We start from the raw sequence: 22,064 nt of genomic DNA, 5'->3' as shown, positions 1-22,064 counted from the left end.
TGTGTGTGTGTGTGTGTGTGTGTGTGTGTGTGTGTGTGTGTGTGTGTGTGTGTGTGTGTGTGTGTGTGTGTGTGTGTGTGTGTGTGTGTGTGTGTATATACAGTCAAGCCTGAAATTATTCATACATCTGGCAAATTCTGAGTTGAAGTTACTTTTAATCAATAAACTAGTTTGTTTTTAACTGGAAATGGCACAGGCTTCTATAAAAAGATTATAAGATCATGTGCAAGAGGTGTCATTGCAGAAAAACAATTCTCTGCTTTTATTTACATTTGAACAAAAACTTAAGGTGTATATATCTATCTATATATATATATATATATATATATATATATATATATATATATATATATATATATATATATATATATATATATATATATATATATATATATATATATATGGACCAAGATTCTCACAGAAATCAGTCAAGTTTGGTGAAGGAGAAGTCATGGTTTGGGGGTTCATTCAGTATTGGGGTGTGTTAGAGATCTGCAACATCAGCAGCCTGAGGTATCAAGACATCTGTGCTGCCCATTACATTACAAACCACAGGAGAGGGACAAATCTCCAGCAGGATAGCGCTCCTGCTCATACTTCAGCCTCCACATCAAAGCTCCTGAAGGTCAAGCTGCTCTAGAATTGGCCAGCCCAGTCACCAGACATCAACAATATTTGTTCATGATGGAGGAGGTGTTGAAGATGAACACAAAGACTCTTGATGAACTCTGGGATCCTGCTGAAGGCTTTCTTCTTCATTCCAGATGACTTTATTAATCAGTGATGTGAGTCATGTCAGAGATGTATGGATGCAGTCCTCCAAGCTCATGATGGAGTCAGACACAATATTCATTCTGTCTCCACTGCAGCAGGACTTTATATTCTATACTGGACATTATTTCTGTTCAGTGATGAGACTTTAGTCTGAGCAGAGTCAGAGCGCACTGTCCTCATCAAATCAGTCAACATCAAGACATGATCAGATTTATTGAGCTCAAATCAGCAAAATCTAGAGGCCTTCACCTTTCACAGAGACACTTCTGACACCAAATCAGCAACTAGAAGTTGTTTTTATTTCGTATTCCTAAAACTTGGAACGGCCATAAGACTTTTCTCAGGTATTGTGTGTGTGTGTATATATATGTGTGTATCTATCTATATCTATCTATCTATCTATCTATCTATCTATCTATCTATCTATCTATCTATCTATCTATCTATCTATCTATCTATCTATCTATCTATCTATCTATCTATCTATCTATCTATCTATCTATCTATATATATATATATATATATATATATATATATATATATATATATATATATATATAAATAATTGTGTTTGTTTTAAGGAAAAAAACATAATTTTGACTCATATGTAAAATATTCTGTTAAGAAATCTGTTAAATATTCCTCTACTGTGCAATACTTCCTCATACGCATTTGTACACAGCACCATAAAACGTGTATATTTATAACAAATCTGTACATTCAATTCAGCATCCAGATCTTTTGGACTAACTGCATCTGTTTAATGTTTGTCCTCTTTTTCCTCATATTTATTTTGTGTTGTCACTTGATGTACGTTGGAAGCTTCTGTAGCCAAAACAAGTTCCTTGTGGGCAATAAAACCAATTCTGATTCTGTAAACAAGACTGTTTTGCTTGTCTTGAAAATGCTTCTTGATTTAAGAATCTTCAGATATTTAGACTAGAAACAAGACAAAAAATAAGTAAAAACGTTTTGTCTAGTGTTGGAGCTGGCATTGAACACAAACAAAAAATCAAACACTATAATAGCATGTTTGTTAGATTGTATTGCAGCTTTGCTATAATTGTTCACCGTAATAAAATAGTTAAACCGTAGATCAGTGTGTCGTCTTGCTCAAGCCAACATGATAACTCGCACTCAATGGCAGATGTCATGATGATGAACCGTACACGACGTCTTTAGTAAACACTAAATAATTCACAACCAAATGAATGTGTGTGTGTGTGTTTATGAGCGTCTCTGTCACCTTTACGACACCGCTGAGCTTTGAGCAACAAAAAACACTTCACTTTTCTTTCATCAAACGCTGCTTTATTAATCTTTTACACGTTTATGATGACCAGATCTGCTCTGATGAGGACTACAGAATCATTAAGCTGTTTTTACTCCACACACTGCAAAAAAATACTGCACGTACTTACAGTTTTCGACTTGTTTCTAGGCCAAAAATGGAAAAAATCTTAAATCAAGATGCATTTTCAGCACAAGAGTAAAATATTGACGTGTTTAAAAAAAATTATGAGTCAAAATGAAGAGAGTTTTTCCATAAAACAAGCAAAATAATCTGCCAATGAGGAAAATGTTGTTTTCATTTGGAAATAATATAAGATTAGATTAGATTCAACTTTATTGTCATTACACATTTACAAGTACAAGGCAACGAAATGCAGTTTAAGAGTGCAACAGCAGCAAGTGCAGGATGCAGGTATAGATTATACAGTGCAGGAATAGCTATGGTGATATTTACAGATGGATGTATTATCAACATTATATACAGGTTGCATTAACTATGAACAGAGATTTACAATAGATGATTATATGTACAGGTTGCTATTAACAATCAGAGGTATGCATAAATAAGCTTCTATTTCTGGCCCCGTTGGCAGCTTATTTACTTGTTTTAAGGCAAAACACTTCATTTTGGCATATTAATTCTCAAAACTAGACAGTTTTTACTTGTCTATAAAATGCTTCTTGATTTTACAAGAAAGTTTTTACTTGAAACGGCGTCACAGTGGCTCAATGGTTGGCAATAAGTGGGCTCACAACAAGAAGGTCACTGGTTTGAGTCTCGGCTGGGTCAGTGTGTTTCTGTGTGGAGTTTGCATGTTCTCCCCGTGTTAGCGTGGGTTTTCTCCAGGTGCTCCGGTTTCCCCCACAGTCCAAACACATGCGCTATAGGGGAACTGATCAACATATTGGCCATAGTGTATGTGTGTGTGTATGGGTGTTTCCCAGTACTGGGTTGCAGCTGCAAGGTCATCCACTGTGTAAAACATATGCTGGATAAGTTGGCGATTCATTTCACTGTGGCAACCTCTGATAAATAAAAGCCGAAGGAGAATGAATGAATGAATGAATGAATGAATGAATGAATGAATGAATGAATGAATGGACTATAAGCGAGTTAAAAGCTCACAGGATTATGGGTGTTTTTGCGGTGAAGTCTTCATAGTCTAATGGGAGCATCTGCAGTTTTATCAGCGTATATGAAGCGTGTCCCGTTTGCCAGTGTTTATTGTGTGATGTACCTGTAGCTCAGCCAATAACACTTGAAGAGTTCTGAAGAGGCAGCTGTGCGGAGCTGAAACACCAGCGCTTCTGCCCTCATCAGCATTCAGATTATAATTACACACTTTCAGATCAACGCTTATATATAATCTCCACCAGTCAAAGTTAATGCTAATAGACAAACTTCAGCAGTCCTTGTGGACCACACTGCAATAAATGCTTCCCTTACTCAGAGAATGTGTCCTGTTTCTAGTCCAAGCATGTAGAAACTCTGAAATCAAGAAGCATTTTATAGATGAGCCAAAGATATAGTCTTGTTTTCAGAAATAATGAGTCAAAACTAAATGAGTTAAAACAAGCAAAACAATCTGAATGTGGAAAGTATAATTTTGCTTTCGTTTTGATATAAGGTTATTCTGTTTACCCCATTGTCAGATTATTTTTCTTGTTTTTGTAAAAACTCGCTCCATTTTGACTCATTATTTCTGAAAACAAGACAAAGATTTTCAATAATCATTTTTGTAGTGTAGCGCTGGATGATGTGACAACTCGTATAAAGATATAGTTATTCATTTAATTAATTAATTGTTAATATATAATACTATTTCTGTAAATTCAATCAATTAATAGTATATACAGTTTGAATCAAAATGATTTCCAGAGTGTTTAAAGTACAGCCACATTATTAAACATGATATTTCTAATAACCAATTTGTCATCTCATTACTTTTGTCTTTACTATGATGACAGTATATGATATTTCACTGGATATCTAGCAAGATGTAAAACCCAAAAAGTTAAGGGAACTCAAACTGTTTGAGGAAACTGATTGCAGCAAACTATTTAAGTTCAAAAAGTAATCCTAATGAGTACTGTATACTTAATCCATTTGAGTAAACAAAGCAATTTGAGCACAGTTAAACCCCAATAAATAAAGAGAACTTAAACCAACTGAGTACTGTGAAGCCCAGTGAGTTAAGGCAACTCAAACCATTTGAGTTAAAAAAAAACAAATCTACATGAGTACTGTGAACTTACTCCATTTCAGCTGAAGTAATGAGGTATTTAATTAACTCATTACCTTCGACACTGAGTTCAACACTCTTATAAAATGAGTAGAATTAACTTTCAGTCAATTTTGAGTTAACTACACTCATTTCATTTAATAAAGTTGACTGTTGGGTTTTACAGTGTAGTACTCAGCTTGAAGTGATTTAAAGGCGTAACTAGAATAATTAGTCAATTCATTGCACATCAGTGGTTTGTTCTGTAGATTATATAAAGTTAAATAATAATAATTGAATAAATAATAAAAATTTATTTAGAATTTGAAATAAAAAAAATTCTTCAAGGGTTAATAATATTGACCTCAAAATTGATTAAAAACCAGCTATTTACACAGTGTAAAAAACTGTATTTTAAAGTTTATTTCTGGCAGCAAAAAATGTAAAATAACGGCTGTTAAATTACAGAAATTTACTACAATTTTAATTTTAAGTCTGTAAATTTCTGTAATTTAATATCCATTGTTTTACAGTAAATTTCTGTAATTTCACAGCCGTTATTTTATGTTTACCCCAGCTGACAGGGAAAAAAAAACATAAAATTACGGATTTTTTTATAGTGCAAATAAATGAGAAGAAATAAAAAAAGGTAATGTTTAAAATAATATATTAAATGTTACAGGGGGCAAATAATTTTGTCTTCAACTGCATGTGAAATATGCATATACATAAAACTTTTTAGTTTAATTTACAAGGGGGAAAACTCAGAAACGGCACTGATGCCTTTAATTCTCAAAGCTCATAAACACAATTTAAACTCCTCTTTTTTGCGTTGGTATGGACTCCCGATAGTGATATGGGTAATTTGTGTGTGGAGAACTCTGACAGAGAAAACAGCTCTTTGTTTTCTGAGAGGTTTTCTGAGTTTGCTCAGGGGGATTCAGAAAGTACCTCCATTTATCAGTCTATGAATATTTAATATCTCAGAGCTCCAACAGCCAAACCAAACGCTGCACAGCTTCTCCCTTTCCAGCAATGTCTGGTTATTTATGTACAGATTTGTGTCTTTATCCTCTGGCTTGCATATTTTAAATATTGTTATGTTGTTGTCTGAATTTATAGCTGATTAAAATATGATTCTAGAATGTGTTTGGAGAGTTGCATTATCTTTAGTGAAGCTGGAAATCGATGATATTGATTGAAGCCTCGGTTTAATGAAGGAGATGTTGTGACCTGCTGTGAGCTTGGCATCCATTTCCAAAGTAAAATTATTATATATATATATATATATATATATATATATATATATATATATATATATATATATATATATATATATATATATATATATATATATATATATATATTTTATTTATTTATTTTTTTTTTACATAATGTTTCTGCATTGCAAAAACAATAAAATAATTGTAGTTTGTGCTAGAAACAAAGCAAAAATGTAAAAAAAAAAAGTCCGACACTGTTGAAATACTGATAAGATAACATGCAATTACCCATATTTTTTTGTTGTTGTTGAAACTGGTTGTTAAACTTATGTAATGATAAGATGGGATGCAATACCAATTTCAAAGACAGAAAAATTACTGATACACTACCGATAATATTGGATGTGTTTACTAATTTTTAACAATTTTTTTTGCATTACTGATGTAATACCAATGCAAAATGATACCGATACACCGGAATGTGATGCCTTTTGCAACCAAAAAATTACTGATGCAATATCGATAACATGGGATGCAATATCAGTTTTAGCTTTTTTTTAACCTGTACAATACTAATACAATATGATTCCGATAACTTGGAATGTGATACAAAAAAAATAAAATAAAAAATACAGATACAAAACCGACAACATGGAATGCAATACCATTTTCAACTATTTTTTTACATTACCAATACAATACAATGCTAACAGTAAGGAATGTGATACAGATTTCAACCAAATAAATTACAGATAATAAACCGATAACATAGGGTACGACACCAATTTTAATACATTCGTTTTACATAACTAATATAATTCCAATTTAATATGATTCTGATACGATGAGATGTGATGTCTATTTTAAAAAGAAAATTACCGATACGATATCAATAACATGGAATGCGATACCAATTTCAACAAAAATCTTGAACTTTTTTGACACACTATCGATATTATATGATATAGATAACATGGGATGCGATACCAATTTTAACAAAACCTAGATATCGATCCGAATCCAATATTATGCGATGCAATAACAGTTTCACAAAAGAAACTTTGCAAGATTGATAACATGGGATGCAGTACTAATTTCAACCAAAAAAATTCTTTAGCTATAAAATATGATGTTGACATTAAGGGATGCGATACAGTTTTCAACCAAAAAATTACCAATACGAAACCAATAACATGAGATGGGATACCGATTTCAACCAAAAACTTACAGATACAATATCGATAACATGAGATGAGATGCCAATTTCAAAAAAAAAGTAAAAAAAAAAAAATACCGATATGAAACCGATAACATGGGATGCGATACAAATTTTAAAAAAGAAACTATGTGACATCGATAACATGGGATGCAACATTTTTTTTTTACATCACCGATGCAGATTTCAACCAAGAAAATTACCGATACTATACCGATATAGTGGGAGCAACCCCAATTTTTAACTATTTTTTTAACATTACTGATATAATACCATTACAATATGATACAGATATGATGTGATGCCTATTTTAACCAAAGAATTTAATATCATATCGATAACATGGGATGCGATTACTGTTTTCAACCAAAAAATTACTGATACAATACCGATAACATGGGATGCAATAGCAATTACAACAAAAGAATTATCAAATCAATACCGATAACATGAGATTTGATCATTTCAACTAAATATTTTGTACTTTACCACTACAATACCAATTCAATATGATTCCGATAACATTGGATGCAATATCAATTACAATAAAAAATGACAGATACGATACTGATAGCATGAGATGCGGTACCAATTTCAACTAATTGATTTACATTACAGATACTATATTATTGTAAGGGATGCAACACCAATTTCAATAAATCTCACTTAGTTTTGACTTTTTTTATCTGAAAAGAAGACTTCTTGATTTAGGAAGGATGTTTTGATATTCGCACTATAAAGCAAGACAAAATCCCTGAATAAGAAAAGTGTTTTTTGCAGTGTGGATTTTGAAGTCAATCAATCTCATCTCGTTCTGTCGACTAACATGCATCATCACTGAATGAGGCGTTCTTGCCGAGCAGTCCATGTAATAGTACTCATAATTTCAGGAGACTACATCCTCCTTAATGATGCCTCCGCTGTACTTTTTCCATTACCATCACTGAATAGGTTGAATCCTAAATCACAATCGCGGTGTCATTATGATGAATTACTCCACAGCATCAATGCGTTTGACCTGACAGGCAGCGAAAGGGCTTGCGTAGGATTTTGGGCAACAATCGGAGGCTGATGCTTGTATTTAATAAAATAGATGACAGTCGATTGTGTGGAGTTTCCAAAGGGCCTTCAATTAATCAGGCTTTTGATTTAATAATGAAGGGATGCGCTGCCACACAAAGGGAACACTGCACAGGAGGATGTGAAGAGGCTCATTGTGAAGCCAGAATCTGTCCAATAGTGAACAGATTCAGAGCCCAACATCTCATTTAGCTTCAGACACAAGTGCAGGATAAAGGGTTTGAACATTGATTTTAACAACCCTTCACTCACTCCAACTAAAGCCCACTGTGGGACACGACAGAGTCAGAGTTTTATCCCACAACTCTCATTTATTTCTCACATTCCAAGTATATAGCTTTGATTGAAGAAGAAAGTTTGCAGAAATGCTATTAAAATAGTTTAAATTTTAAGTAGTAATTAATATATTTTATATTTATGTAATGATTTAGATTTAATTATTTTTTATATGACATTTAATGATAATAATAGTTGGGTAATTAAAAAGCCGCAGTTACCTATTTATTAGTTATTTAATCCCATGCCTGATTTTCTTGCTTCATCACGTCTGCATGGAGCAGCTCTAGAAGAGTCGATCATCCAGCTACTGTAAGCAGACTGAGGCAGTCTCAGTGAAGAAGTTCATTAATAAAATATAAATGAGTGATCCTCTTAACTGAAGTACAGGGCTCGCTGAGTCTAAGTGTTTCCACCGTCACATAAATCTTTCAGTAAATACTGAGACAACAGAGCAAACCCAGTTTTCACAGATTGACTGATTTCTTTCATTTCTGCAGGGATTTATTGACCAGCGTTTCCAGCTTCCTTATTTTTTTATTTAGCTTTAAAAGCACTGGTGTGTGTGTGTGTGTGTGTGTGTGTGTGTGTGTGTGTGTGTGTGTATGTGTGTGTGTTGATCAGCCTGCAGGGAATAGAGTGAATGAGCACATCATACCTTCAGTCAGAGTCTCAGAGGAGGAGCACGTCACAAACATCACACAACAGCTCAATTATGAATTAATCAGAGGTCTGATATTCCTGCACTTGCACATAATGCTCATCTGAAGATAAAAGGAATTTAAATTCAAAGTCCAAAACTAGAAATGCTGTGATGCAATTTGATATCGATATGATACCAATAATGATGCAATGCCAATTTCAACCAAAAAATGTTAATGCTGTTGCGACATCAATATGATACAAATAACATGGAATGTGATGCCAATTTCAACCAAAAATGACCAGTACCATTGTGATTCAGATACAATACCAATAACATAGCATGCGAGACCAATTTCCACAAAGATTTTGGCAATAACGACATGCGCTATAGGGGAACTGATCAACTAAACTGGCCTTAGTGTGTGTGTGTGTAAATGGGTGTGTCCCACTACTGGGTTGCAGCTGGAAGGGCATCCGCTGAGTAAAACATATGCTGTTATAGTTGGCGGTTCATTCCGCTGTGGCAGCCTTTGAATAAGAGAATGAGCCGAAGGGAAAATGGATGAATGAATGAATGTAAACACATTTTTTTGCACGCATTTATTGATTTTGCACCTGAGAAAACATTGGATTATTCAAGAGATGTGCAACCCACTGACTACATCTAACATCTGCATTTTTTATTTAATCGCCAATGTGCAGATAGATTTAATTTAATTCAATTTCTGCCGATATATCGGTGCATTCCTATCCAAAATGACTGTAGGTGTTGTTCTCATGAGAAATGGACATGACAGGATGTTTCCTGAAGGAATGGATGGAGAGTTCAGGGAGTTTGAGAGTCTTCAGTCTTGACTAGTGAATAACAGCCGTCGACGTCAGAACAAAATATTTCATTATATTCTTCTTCTACGCCAACCTGAAGATGAAGTTAATGATAATAATAAAAGTGTTTGTCTGCAGTTTAATGTAGGTTATGAATGAATGTTCCCTCACATCTACCAGGAGTGTTTTACACTTCACTGCTCCCAAATCATCCTCTAAAACTATTTATTAATGACGGTTCTGATTGTCCAGGTGATTTATCAGGCTCCAGGGATCTGCTGCTGTACTCTTCATGCGAACACTAGACCTCATAAAGTAAACGGTCTGCTTTTCCACCTCTCATCTCTCTTATTAATAAAAGGCTTCAATTATTAATGGCAACCTTGCAAAACAAATGTCAGTGTTCAAGCCGACTGTACATTGTTGACAGAAGCGATTGGCTGTTATTCAGGGTAATTGGCCCCTTGGTGTTTGAATAGTGTGCTTTATCAAGGGCACTGCTTAGTGGATGATGAAGAGCTTCCATTATCACACACACACACACACACACACACACACACACACACACACACCTGTCCTGTGTGTTAGGAGGTGTATTAAAAAGATAGTTCACCTGTAAATGAAATGTCCTCATTTACTCTGCCTCAGGTGGTTCTAAACCTTTATGAGTTTGCTTCTTTTGTTGAACATCAATGTAGATGTTTTGACGAATGTTGGAAACTGGTAACAATTGACTGGAAATTATGGTAATATGAGAGGATCTCATCTCTGTTATTCGCAGATGATGTTGTTCTGTTGGCTTCATCGAACATGGACCTTCAGCATGCACTGGGGCAGTTTGCTGCCGAGTGTGACGCAGCTGGGATGAGAATCAGCACCTCTAAGTACGAGGCCATGGTGCTCCAGCAGGAAAAGGTGGTTTGCCATCTCCAGGTTGGAGGAAAGTCCTTACCCCAGGTGGAGGAGTTCAAGTATCTCTGGGTTTTGTTCACGAGTGAGGGAAGGATGGAGCGTGAGCTTGACAGGCGGATTGATGCAGCAGTAATGTGGTTGATGTATCGGTCCATTGTGATAAAGAAGGAGCTGAGCTGAAAGGTAAAGCTCTCGATTTACTGCTCAATCTACATTCCTACTCTCACCTATGCTCATGAGCTTTGGGTCATGACAGAAAGGACAAGATCTCCGATACAAGCAGCCGAAATGAGTTTTCTTAACAGGGTGGCAGGGCGCACCCTTATAAACGGGGTGAGGAGCTCTGTTAACTGGGGGTAACTCGGAGTAGAGCCTCTGCTCCTCCACATGCAGAGAAGTCAGCTGAGTTTTCTCGGGCATCTGTTTCAGATGTCTCCTGGACGCCTACCTGGAGAGGTGTTTCAGGCTTGTCTCACTGGGAGGAGGCCTCAGGGAAAACCCAGGACATGTTGGAGGAACTACAGTATGTCTCTTGGCTGGCCTGGGAACAGAGCTGAAGGAAGTGTCTGGGGAGAGGGAAGTCTGGGGTTCTCTCCTGAGACTGCTGCCCCCGTGACCCGGCCCAAGAAACGCGGCAGAAGATGAATGAATGATTGAATTTTCAACATTTCTTAAAATATCTTAATTTGTGTTCAGCTGAAGAAACAAGTGAAAACAGGACTGGAATGTGTGTAGTTCATGACAGAATGGGCTGAATTATTCCTCTGTGAGATGACTGCTATCATATTGCACTTATGTATTGATATCCCTCTTGGCATTGTTTTTCAGAGTTTCATGTGTCCGTCAGTGAAACTGATTTATACACTAGTAATACATCTCAAAGCAGGTTTCACCCTCTGATGTTCGATGTCGATCCAGCAAGCACAGCAGGCCAGGACAGTTTAATGCATTTTCTGACTTCATTTGAGCCTACAGTGGAAAACAAGCGATTGTGGTGTGGCTCCAGTATTCCCAGCATGCACTGGAGGATGAATAATTCATACGGGTTTGTTCTCGGACTGTTTGCCAGTTTCATTTATGCTGCAGTTTTTGTTGATTCTGTGGTGTTTGGTGACGTGACACTTGTTGAGTCGTGACGAGAGGGTGGAGGCCTGTTTGTTTCTGTTTAACATGATCATCCTATTGTCATGCATGCCGCATACTGTACTTTGCAATTTATAAATATAAAACATGAGTATATTTAGTGGAGAACGAACCCTGGGAAATGCTTAAAGATTCTGAAAACACATTTATTTTCAATTTGTTGTTAGATTTCCACAATCATTTGTTAATGGCAGTGAATATATTTGTGCTCAGACACTTCTGAACTGAATTAGATTTTCATACCGATTAGAAAATTATCAGTTATATTAAATGAAGGCATCATATCAATCTGAAGTACACCGTGGGGTACAACAATGTTCACTTAGTCCCCTGCTTTTTCCATTATAAATGCTTTATATATGATTACTAACATCAATATGTATCAAAAAAAAAAAACTATCATAATAGTCATTGGTGCACTGCAGGGCACCACAAGGCATCGTTCTTGGTCCCTTGATTTTTACACTATATATGTATAAGCTTACTAACATTATCAGTTTATATCACAAAATAAGTAGCCACCATTCAATCATTCACTTCCTTTAAATTAGTCTCTACTTCAGAAGTCGCCACAGCTGAATGAACCGCCAAATATTCCAGTATATATAAAAAACACAGTTTTTTTTTTTTTTTTTTCCTTGTTGTGGCCAGGGCAAACGCCCGCAAGTTTCCTGCTGTTTCAACATACTTTTTGGGCCGGGCTGATCATCTTCTTATGATCTGATCGGCCCATAAAACACTCAGCAGACTGTCACGTCTTTCTGCCTCAGTGATTGACGGTGCTGTGTGAGCTGTCTGTCACGCTCTGAAAGTAAGATGTTTCTTTTCCGGACAGAGCCGGGTGTCATAATCCGCAGCCCATTGGTAAACAAAAATTCTTATAATGAATTATATTTTGAATTTAAATAGTATTTGTCTTGCGTTTACATTAATTTTACACTCGAATAGCCAAAATTACAAGTTTCAGTCTTTTAAATGCGATTAATCGCGATTAATTTTTTTTTTAGAAGTGCGATTAATTAGTTAATTTTTTTAATCGATTGACAGCACTAATATATATATATATATATATATATATATATATATATATATATATATATATATATATATATTATGCTGCAAATGCTCTTCCAGCCGCAACCCAGTACTGGGAAACACCCGTACACACTTATTCACACACACACTCATACACTACGACCAATTTAGTTGATCAGTTCCCCTATAGCGCATGTGTTTGGACTGTGGGGGAAACCCGAGCACCTGGAGGAAACCCATGCTAACACAGGAGAACATGCAAACTCCACACAGAAACACCAACTGACCCAGCCGAGACTCGAACTAGCAAGCTTCTTGCTGTAAGGCCACAGTGCTAACCACTAATCCACTGTGCAAAGTACACTGTGGGGTACCTCAAGGCTCAGTTCTCGGCCTCTTGCTTTTTACAGTATAGATTAAGTGGAAAAGCTTGTTCATGGTTTTATGACCCCTCGGTTAGATGGGCAATTGGAATATTGCTGTACTTGTGCTTATATGAACTTGTATGACATATAATAGCTACACTATTTGGCAAATATTTGACTTCATCAATGTTCAGTTTAGTATGAAACTCGAGGTTTATAAAATCCACCCTGGTTTCATTTTCACATGACTGCAGTGGTATTTCACGTCTGTTTATAATTCAGGTTTAATGAAAACATTTGAACTCGCCTCACGTGCTGTTTCTCATCCACTATATACAGCAGTGCAGGAGGAGGCAGTCTTCACGCACAGGGTGTGTTTGTAATTGTGCACTATAGTGAGAGTCATTCATCTATACCCGACACTCCTCATGTTTACTCAGAGATCTGCGTGTATCAGTGTGTGATTGTTTGTTGTGTGAACTTATAGACGCTGTGCTGTTATAAACATCTCACATGTTTAAGAGACGGTTTGTAAGTTTTATTTGCCAGACTGTGAGAATCAGCCAGCGGCCATAAATCTCTTAGAACTTATAATTATACAGCGAGCGCAGGAGGCCTACACCCGTACCCCACTTCAGACTCAACACCGCATACTCTTATTTCTGCTGGCAACAAGTAAATAAAAACACAGTCTCTCCTGCTGTTTCAATGAGTCCTTCCCTAATCCCTCCAGACACCTTTCTCTTCATCAGCACTTCCTGTGAGATTTCCCTCATAATGAGGTGTTGTGCTGTTTTTAGATCACAAACACAAAGAGACGTCGAGGAAACTTTTGTGGATTATTGTTGAAAACAGCTGGAAAAGTGGATCAGTAATTGGCTTCTGCTAGTCACAAAGTAGCAAAGCTTTTGTCATGTATACGATATTATCAGAACATTGAACTAAGCTGCAAAAAAGACTTTTAATAGGTATAAACAACAAAAATACTTAGTTCAGAGTAAATAAACGTTGTAAAACAAATACGTTAAAGGATGATAAAGTACTAGGCACACTGCAAAAACATGCTTTTGTACTTGCTTCTAGTCCAGATATCAAAAACATTTTAAATGAAGAAGCATTTTCAAGACAAGCAAAAAATATGTCTTGTTTTCAGAAATAATGAGTCAAAATTAAGTAAGCTTTTCCTTAAAACAAGCAAAATAATCTGCCAATGAGGTAAACAAAACAATGCCATTTTAAACTAAAAACAGCACTATTGGCAGATTATTTTGCTTGTTTTAAGACGAGTCTTAATTTTGTTGTCTTAAAACAAGACTATATTTTTTACTTGTCTTGAAAATGCTTCTTGATTTATTATTTTAGCTATTTGAACTACAAACAAGACGAAACTTTCACAGTTTTTCAATGAAGTCTAATTTGTAAATGATAGTCAATGCATTAAAATCAACAATCACAAATAGCTGTGTTATAGATATACACTCACTGGCCACTTTATTAGGTACACCTCACCAGTACCGAGTTAGACCTCTTAATCCTTCATGGCAGAGATTCAGCAAGCTCCTGGAAATATTCCTCAGAGATTTTGCTCCATATTGTCATGATAGCATCACACAGTTGCTGCAGATTTGTCGGCTGCACATCCATGATGCCAATCTCCCGTTCCACCACATCCCAAAGCTGCTCTATTGGATTGAGCTCTGGTGACTGTGGAGGCCATTTGAGTACAGTGAACTCATCGTCATGTTCAAGAAACCAGTCTGAGATGATTGAGCTTTATGACATGCTGCGTTATCCTGCTGGAAGTAGCCATCAGAAGATGGAGACACTGTGCTCATAAAGGGATGGACATGGTCAGCAGCAATACTCAGGTAGGCTGTGGCGTTGATGCTCAATTGGTACTAATGGACCCAAAGAAAATCTCCCCCACACCATTACACCACCACCACCAGCCTGAACCGCTGATACAAGGCAGGATGATCCATGCTTTCATGCTGTTGAGGCCAAATTGTGAGCCGAGCATCTGAATGTGTCAGCAGAAATGGAGACTCATCAGAGCAGCAACGTTTCTCCAATCTTCTATTGTCCAGTTTTGGTGAGTCTGTGTGAATTGTAGCCTCAGTTTCCTGTTCTTAGCTGACAGGAGCGGCACCCGGTGTGCTCTTCTGCTGCTGTAGCCCATCCGCCTCAAGGTTGGACGTGTTGTGTGTTCAGAGATGCTCTTCTGCAGAGCTCGGTTGTCTTATTTGAGTTACTGTTGCCTTTCTATCAGCTGGAACCAGTCTGGCCATTCTCCTCTGACCTCTGGCCTCATCAACAAGGCATTTGCGCCCACAGAACTGCCGCTCACTGGATATTTCCTCTTTGTCGGAGCATTCCCTGTAAACCGTAGAGATGGTTGTGCGTGAAAATCCCAGTAGATCAGCAGTTTCTGAAATACTCAGAGCAGCCCGTCTGGCAGCAACAACCATGCCACGTTCAAAGTCTCTTAAATCCCCTTTCTTCCCCATTCTGATGCTCACTTTGAACTGCAGCAGATCCTGTTGACCATGTCTACATGCCGAAATGCAGTGAGCTGCTGTCATGTGATTGGCTGATTAGAGAAGTGTGTTAACCAGCATTTGGACAGGTGTACCTAATAAAGTGGCTGGTGAGGTTATGTTGCTGTTAATTTAAAGATATAACATAACAAATTATTTGTTACTTACTCTGTTTATTAAAATTATTTTTAATGCTTTTCTAAAAGGTAATGCAGCAGATTCTTATTATTCGTGTGTTGGAGTGTGTCTGTGTATCTGTGTGTGTGTGTGTGTGTGTGTGAGGAGTTTATGTGGTGTAAAAAGGGTTATATAGCTGGTGGGTCAAAATTCAGCTGAAGGATCACTGTTGCATCCTAAATGTGTTCAGCCTTCATGAAAACAGAAATGTTTTTCTACGGTGAATATTGCGAGGAATATGCAGAGATGAGATGGAGACTAATAGAGGTGTGTGTGTGTGTGCGCTCTGTACAGCAGGTTTCAGCTCTTCATGTCTGTAATGGCTCTGCATGTGGACGGATCTGCTGTAGCTCCTCTAATGGGCTTCTGGAGCTCTGTGGTCAGCACTGTGGGAAGTGGGCAGTGTGTTCGTCCATGGGGAGTCAGACTTACTGTATGATTATGTCAGCAGCACATTATGGGCCCGATCATACACCCGGCACAATGCAAGTGTTTTTCCTAGATTCACCCTGGTGCAGGACTCACTTGTACATTGTGTTCTGAGTTGTTTGAGCAGCAGATGCAATCGTGCCTCTGTGGTGTGTGTTAAGGCACAGGGAGGTGTTGAGGAGGTGTGTTAAGGCACATTGTTGGCACGTTGCTATTTTGAGGAACTGAAGTAGACCAAAGATTATTGGCAGATTATTGGCAGATTATTTTGCTTGTTTTAAGCGAGGAAAGACTCAATTCATTTGGATATCTGGACTAGAAACAAAACTCTAAGCAAGATGAGAAAAGCAGTGTAAACATGTGTTTTGGACCCGCATATGTAATTTAAAAAATCCAGAGCTTTCGGCTTTACAGCAGCTTTTAGTTGGTCAATTGTGAGGTTTTATTTGTGTAATGTGGATATGCCGGCATAAAAAACACATAGTGTGTGTGTGTGTGTGTGTGTGTGTGTGTGTGTGAGCTGGTGATGGCCCATATTGAAGTGTGTGTATATGGTATCAGGATGTGTGTATCTGTGTGAGTGTGTATCTGTGTGGCCCATATTGAAGCGCATGAGTGTGTGTGTGTGTGTGTATGCTCATGAATATTTGATGTCTGGCATGTCTCGCAGCAGATGGCGTGTCTCTTGCCTTCTGAATGTGCACCTGTAGCCGAACCACACGTATTTAATTAAAGCAGACTCACATTCCCTCAATCTCTGCGTCTCCTCAACACATCTCCTCTGCTTCATCTTCATCTCTGCTGTCCACTCGCTCTCAACTGCAGACAAACACTGAAGAGCAGGGGAGAGAGAGAGAATGACAGAAGGAAAGAGAAACACTTTAAAATATTCCAGTTTCCAAATTTAGTGATTCTCAAGTGTTTTGTGTGTATGTGCGGTGGTGAACTGCATTATAGGATGTTGATCTCTGCTCTGTCCACTTCTGATATTGAAAATTCACCTCTACAGTTTAACAAAGTGACTTTGAGTGATATTTTAGTGGTTTTCACGCATGAATAAAAGCACAAAAGCATGCACATCAGTCTAAATGAGCCAAAAATGTATTTATAAAGACGTCCAAGCTCTAAAAATACACATTTATGAAGTTTAAAAGAGCTGTCATAAGCGTGTGAGCCTGTGAACAGACACTTCATGCTGTATTTTGCACACACACATTCATCAAAGTCACTTTGTTCAACTTTTCAAGGGTAAGAGAAGAAAGGTCGAGGCCCCTTAATGCATGAGCATAAATAAACGAGGGAAAATGAAAATGCAAAATAAAAACAGCTCAGTTTAATGGAGGGCACATTATTTTGTCTTTAGTTGTTCATATTTTTTTGCAACCCAGACTCATTCTGAAAACCTACCCCATATACATTTCTGAAGAGCACCAAATACATCCCAGGAGATACATTTTATTTAGCAGTTTTTTGTACTAACATGTTACTATATTTTAAATCAAGACTTAATTAAAGCATTAAAACACAGCAGGTAATACTCTAGAGGACATTTACTCAGCAGAGATTCATCTGAAATAACAATATTGCAATAGCAGACAAACTGAAATACTGTTTTACTAAGACACAATCGCTTCACTTGTTGAAGTGTCGAAACTTTGATCAAATGTTTGTAAACTTTATTTTTGGCCAGAATTTTGAGCAATGAACTCAAATGTGTCTCTATTACTCCAGTCTTTCTGTATCAGAGATTACTGATGAGGAGAAGAGCAGACGCAGGAGCTTTAATCAATGTGTGTGTGTGTGTGTGTGTGTGTGTGTGTGTGTGTGTGTGTGTGTGTGTGTGTGTGTGTGTGTGTGTGTGTGTGTGTGTGTGTGTGTGTGTGTGTGTGTGTGTGTGTGTGTGTGTGTGTGTGTGTGTCTGGAACAGTATTGATCGTAGGCTGGAGATGATGTCTTTATGCTGATCATCAGGTAAAGTCAACATGTAAATCAGTCATTAATCACCTGAATAATCCTAAAGCACACAGGAAACAGGAAGAGAGGAACGCGTCACGCATGAACACACGCTGACAGTGTTATTATTATTACTGCAGACAGATGAAGAACACACACGGTTCTGTAGGAGAGAAACACACTGAGCTCATAATGCTGATATACAGCTGCTCATCATCATCATCTTCATCTTCATATAGAGACAGACAGACTGAATCAGTGCCACTAGTCACACTAGATGCTATAATCTGTATTTCGCTGATTATTATTGGCTGTGCACTGAAGGAAAGGGAAACTGCTGGCTTTTTATATTGGGTTAAGTAATAAATGATGTTTCTGATTATAACCTCAACGCAAGAACACGACAACTGTCTATACGTAAACTTAAAAACATTTGTTTTTCTCAAAGTAGTATTTTTACTTTAAACACTGCAATAAATACTCTAGTCGAACTATCTACAAACTCTTAAATCAAGAAGCATTTATTAGACAAGCAATAAGTTTTGTGTTTTCAGAAATAAAGAGTCAAAATGAAGAGTTTTTCCTTAAAACAAGCTAAAAATCTGCCAATGGGTTGAGTGAATTGAACTTTATTCATTCATTCATTCATTTATTTTCTTGTCAGCTTAGTCCCTTTATTAATATGGGGTCGCCACAGCGGAATGAACCGCCAACTTATCCAGCAAGTTTTTATGCAGCGAATGCCCTTCCACCCGCAATCCTCTCTGGGAAAAGAATCGAAATTATTTCAAACAAAAAACAGGAGTAGTTGTGAAAACGTACCCCTGTATACATTTCTGAAGAGTGCAAATTATGCATCCAGAGGTATATTCATTCATTTGTTTGTTTTCTTTTCGGCTTAGTCCCTTTATTATTCAGGGGTCGCCACAGTGGATTGAACTACCAACTTATCCAGCATATGTTTTACGCAGCGGATGCCCTTCCAGCTGCAACCCATTAATGGGAAACATCCATACGCACTCATTCACACACACACACACTACGAACAATGTTAGCGTACCCAATTCACCTGTACCGCATGTGTTTGGACCCACGCTAACACGGGGAGAACATGCAAACTCCACACAGAAATGCCAACTGACCCAGCCGAGGCTCGAACCAGTGACTTTCTTACTGAGGCAACATCACTACCTACTGCACCACCGCATTGCCCATCCAGAGGTTTACATGGCTGCATTTTGTCTTTAAAATGAACGCTATGGGGTGTTAGGATTCTGTCGAGGGCATCTGTTTGTTTTCATGCTACCAGCTGACCGCTTTCCTCTGTGTGGACGGCTTTTATGCTGTTACCAGTTTGTCCTGTGGCTCGTTGCCTACGTTGGCAGACTTGAGCTGCAGAGAGGAGTCAACAGGATTCGAGTCTGGCAAAGAGCAGTTCCAGAAAGCAGGTAAAACAAAACCAAAAAAATAAAATAAACAAGTAATTATCAGGGTGAGAATGTGCTAAGATCTGAAAATGTGGTAAAAGCCAGACGGGGGCTTTTCTTTTTCTGGATTGCTTTTCATAACACTGTCGGTTGGGTTTAGGGAAGGGGTTGGTCGAGGGATCAGACAGTCAACAGCGGCCTCTGGTAAATTTAAGCGAGAACAGCAAGCATGAATAGCACTCCTGAGAGAAATTTGAGATCTGTAAAAGCGTACACAGCGCCCTCTGGTGGATTGACAAAAACAAAACAGCAGAAGAAGCACCTCCTGGGATGTATTAGTCGCTCACCAGAAATGTATACAGGGGTACGTATCAATAATGAGCCTGTGTTGATTATTTTGTTCACCCCATTGGCAGATTATTTAACTTGTTTTAAGGTAAAATCCCCTTTTTTTACTATATTTTTACTTGTCTAGAAGACGCTCCTTGATTAATCATGGTAATATTTAAAAAAGAATAATTTTGTGTTATTGATCGGAAACAATATGGATTTAGTTCTAAAATGTAATTTTATGACTTATTTTCAACAAATAATTCATGAACTAACTGAAAACAGTAAAATAGAGTTGTTAATATCATAACGATCGTGAAATTATGCAGAAATGAAGATCTATGAATACGCATGTGAATATACCGACTGCTCCTCTCTGGCTTTCACTATAGTTTGTTCCTAAGACTTGAGCGTGAGTAAACATTCATTCATTCGTTTTCTTTTCAGCTTAGTCACTTTATTAATTTTGGGTCGCCACAGCAGAATGAACCGCCAACTTATGCAGCACAAGTTTTACGCCCTTCCGGCTGCAGCCCATCACTGGTAAATACCCATACACTCTTGCACACACTCACGTACATTACAGCCAATTTAGCCTACCCAATTCCCCTATAGTGCATGTGTTTGGACTGTGGGGGAAACCGGAGCACCCGGAGGAAACCCACGCCAACACACTGTGAGGCGATCATGCTACCCACTGCACCACCATGCTGCTGAGTAAATATACAAGAAATCATAATTTTAATAGTATGAAATAGACTATGAAAATCAGTATCATATAAGGCTGTAAATGTGGTAATATCATGGTCAATATTCTAATATTCAGTTGTAATATGTTAACGCATGTTATTTTTTGTTATTGATCAAATATAATATAAATTAAGTTTTAAGATATTCGTTTATGGCAAACAAACAATTCTCATGATCAAACCGACTCAGAACAGTAAAATATAGAGTTTAATATCACACAGAGAGTTAAATCAGAAGCGCAGATATGAAGATATCGGTGAATATATGAAGATATAAATGTGAATATACCGACTGCTCCTCTCTGGCACTCACTATAGTTTGCTCTAGTTTGCTCTTAAGACTTTCTTAAGTCCGTTTCGCCCACATTCTGTCTTTCATCTTCACTCACAGACGTGACTTTGTACCCAAAAACAAAGAGTTCAGAGCCACCGCTGCCACAGAAGCCGACCCCACACACACACACACACACACACACACACACACACACACACACACACACTCTCTGCTATTTGCACTTTAACTTGCATCAACTTGACATATTTGGATGGGGAGCTTCATCTCGGGGCAGCTTTAGAAAGAGACTTCACAGAGACACAGAGCAGTCCTTCAAGAGCTGAAACATTAATAATGCTGATTTGTGTGGTGAATATTGAATATTAGTGTAGGAGGCAGACTGACAGGCCTCTAATGACTCGGGCTCCGCTTTCACAGGCTGCTTTTCATTTTCTTCACTTAACCAGAGGAAATGGACCGAGTGTGTTTGGTTTGAGGAGTGTGTTTCTCTGCACGCTCCATTATAATGCCTGTTAATGACATTAATATTGTATGCAGGACATCTGAGAGCGAAATCCTGTCATTAGGTCATCACAAACCGTCCAAAATAACAATACTGCAGATGAGTGAAATATGAAATGTCTTGATTTCAGATATAATCAGCCAGATTAGGTGAGGTTTTCCTTTAAACAAGCAAAATAATCTGCCAATGGGGGAAGCTGAATCATCTAGTTTTTCCTTTTGACACTTAAGATTACTTTTCAGACACCATTGTCAGAATATTTTGCTTGTTTTAATTAAAAACTCACTTCATTTTGACTCATTATCTCTTGAAAACAATCTTGCTTGTCTAGAAAATGCTTTATGATTTGAGTATTTTTAGATATTTGGTCTAGAAACGAGACAAGAACTCTAAGAAGAGCACTTCTGCAGTGTAATAGGCCAGTAGTTAATAGTGAGCACTGGTCTCGATACTGAAGTGTTATCAGAGGTGCAGAGGAATCAATGACGAGCCCTTGCAGCTTCTGGTTTTGCACATCAGAAGTCTCCAAACAACAAGTGTGTGTTTCTGAACTTCCTCCTCATCTTCTGATGGTAATGTATTCCTCTTCCTGCGTGTCGCATGTGTCCCTCCGGCTTTAATTAGGAGTCTGATTCAGAAACAGTGGAGCCGCAGGG

At 37.5% G+C, this 22,064-nt stretch overlaps 1 long non-coding RNA gene across 1 annotated transcript in view; it reads left to right on the top strand.

Annotated features, from left to right (window-relative positions):
• LOC147832692 (uncharacterized) overlaps positions 1-22,064 on the top strand; it is a 41,986-nt gene that overhangs the window by 17,483 nt on the left and 2,439 nt on the right. The gene's annotated exons all lie outside the window — the stretch shown is intronic.

The sequence above is a fragment of the Danio rerio genome, chromosome 19 (assembly GCF_052040795.2).
Source record: "Danio rerio strain M-AB ecotype USA chromosome 19, GRCz13ab, whole genome shotgun sequence".
NCBI classification, from domain to species: domain Eukaryota; kingdom Metazoa; phylum Chordata; class Actinopteri; order Cypriniformes; family Danionidae; genus Danio; species Danio rerio.
Note: the sequence above shows the minus strand (reverse complement) of the source record. Positions and strands in the feature narration are given on the sequence as shown.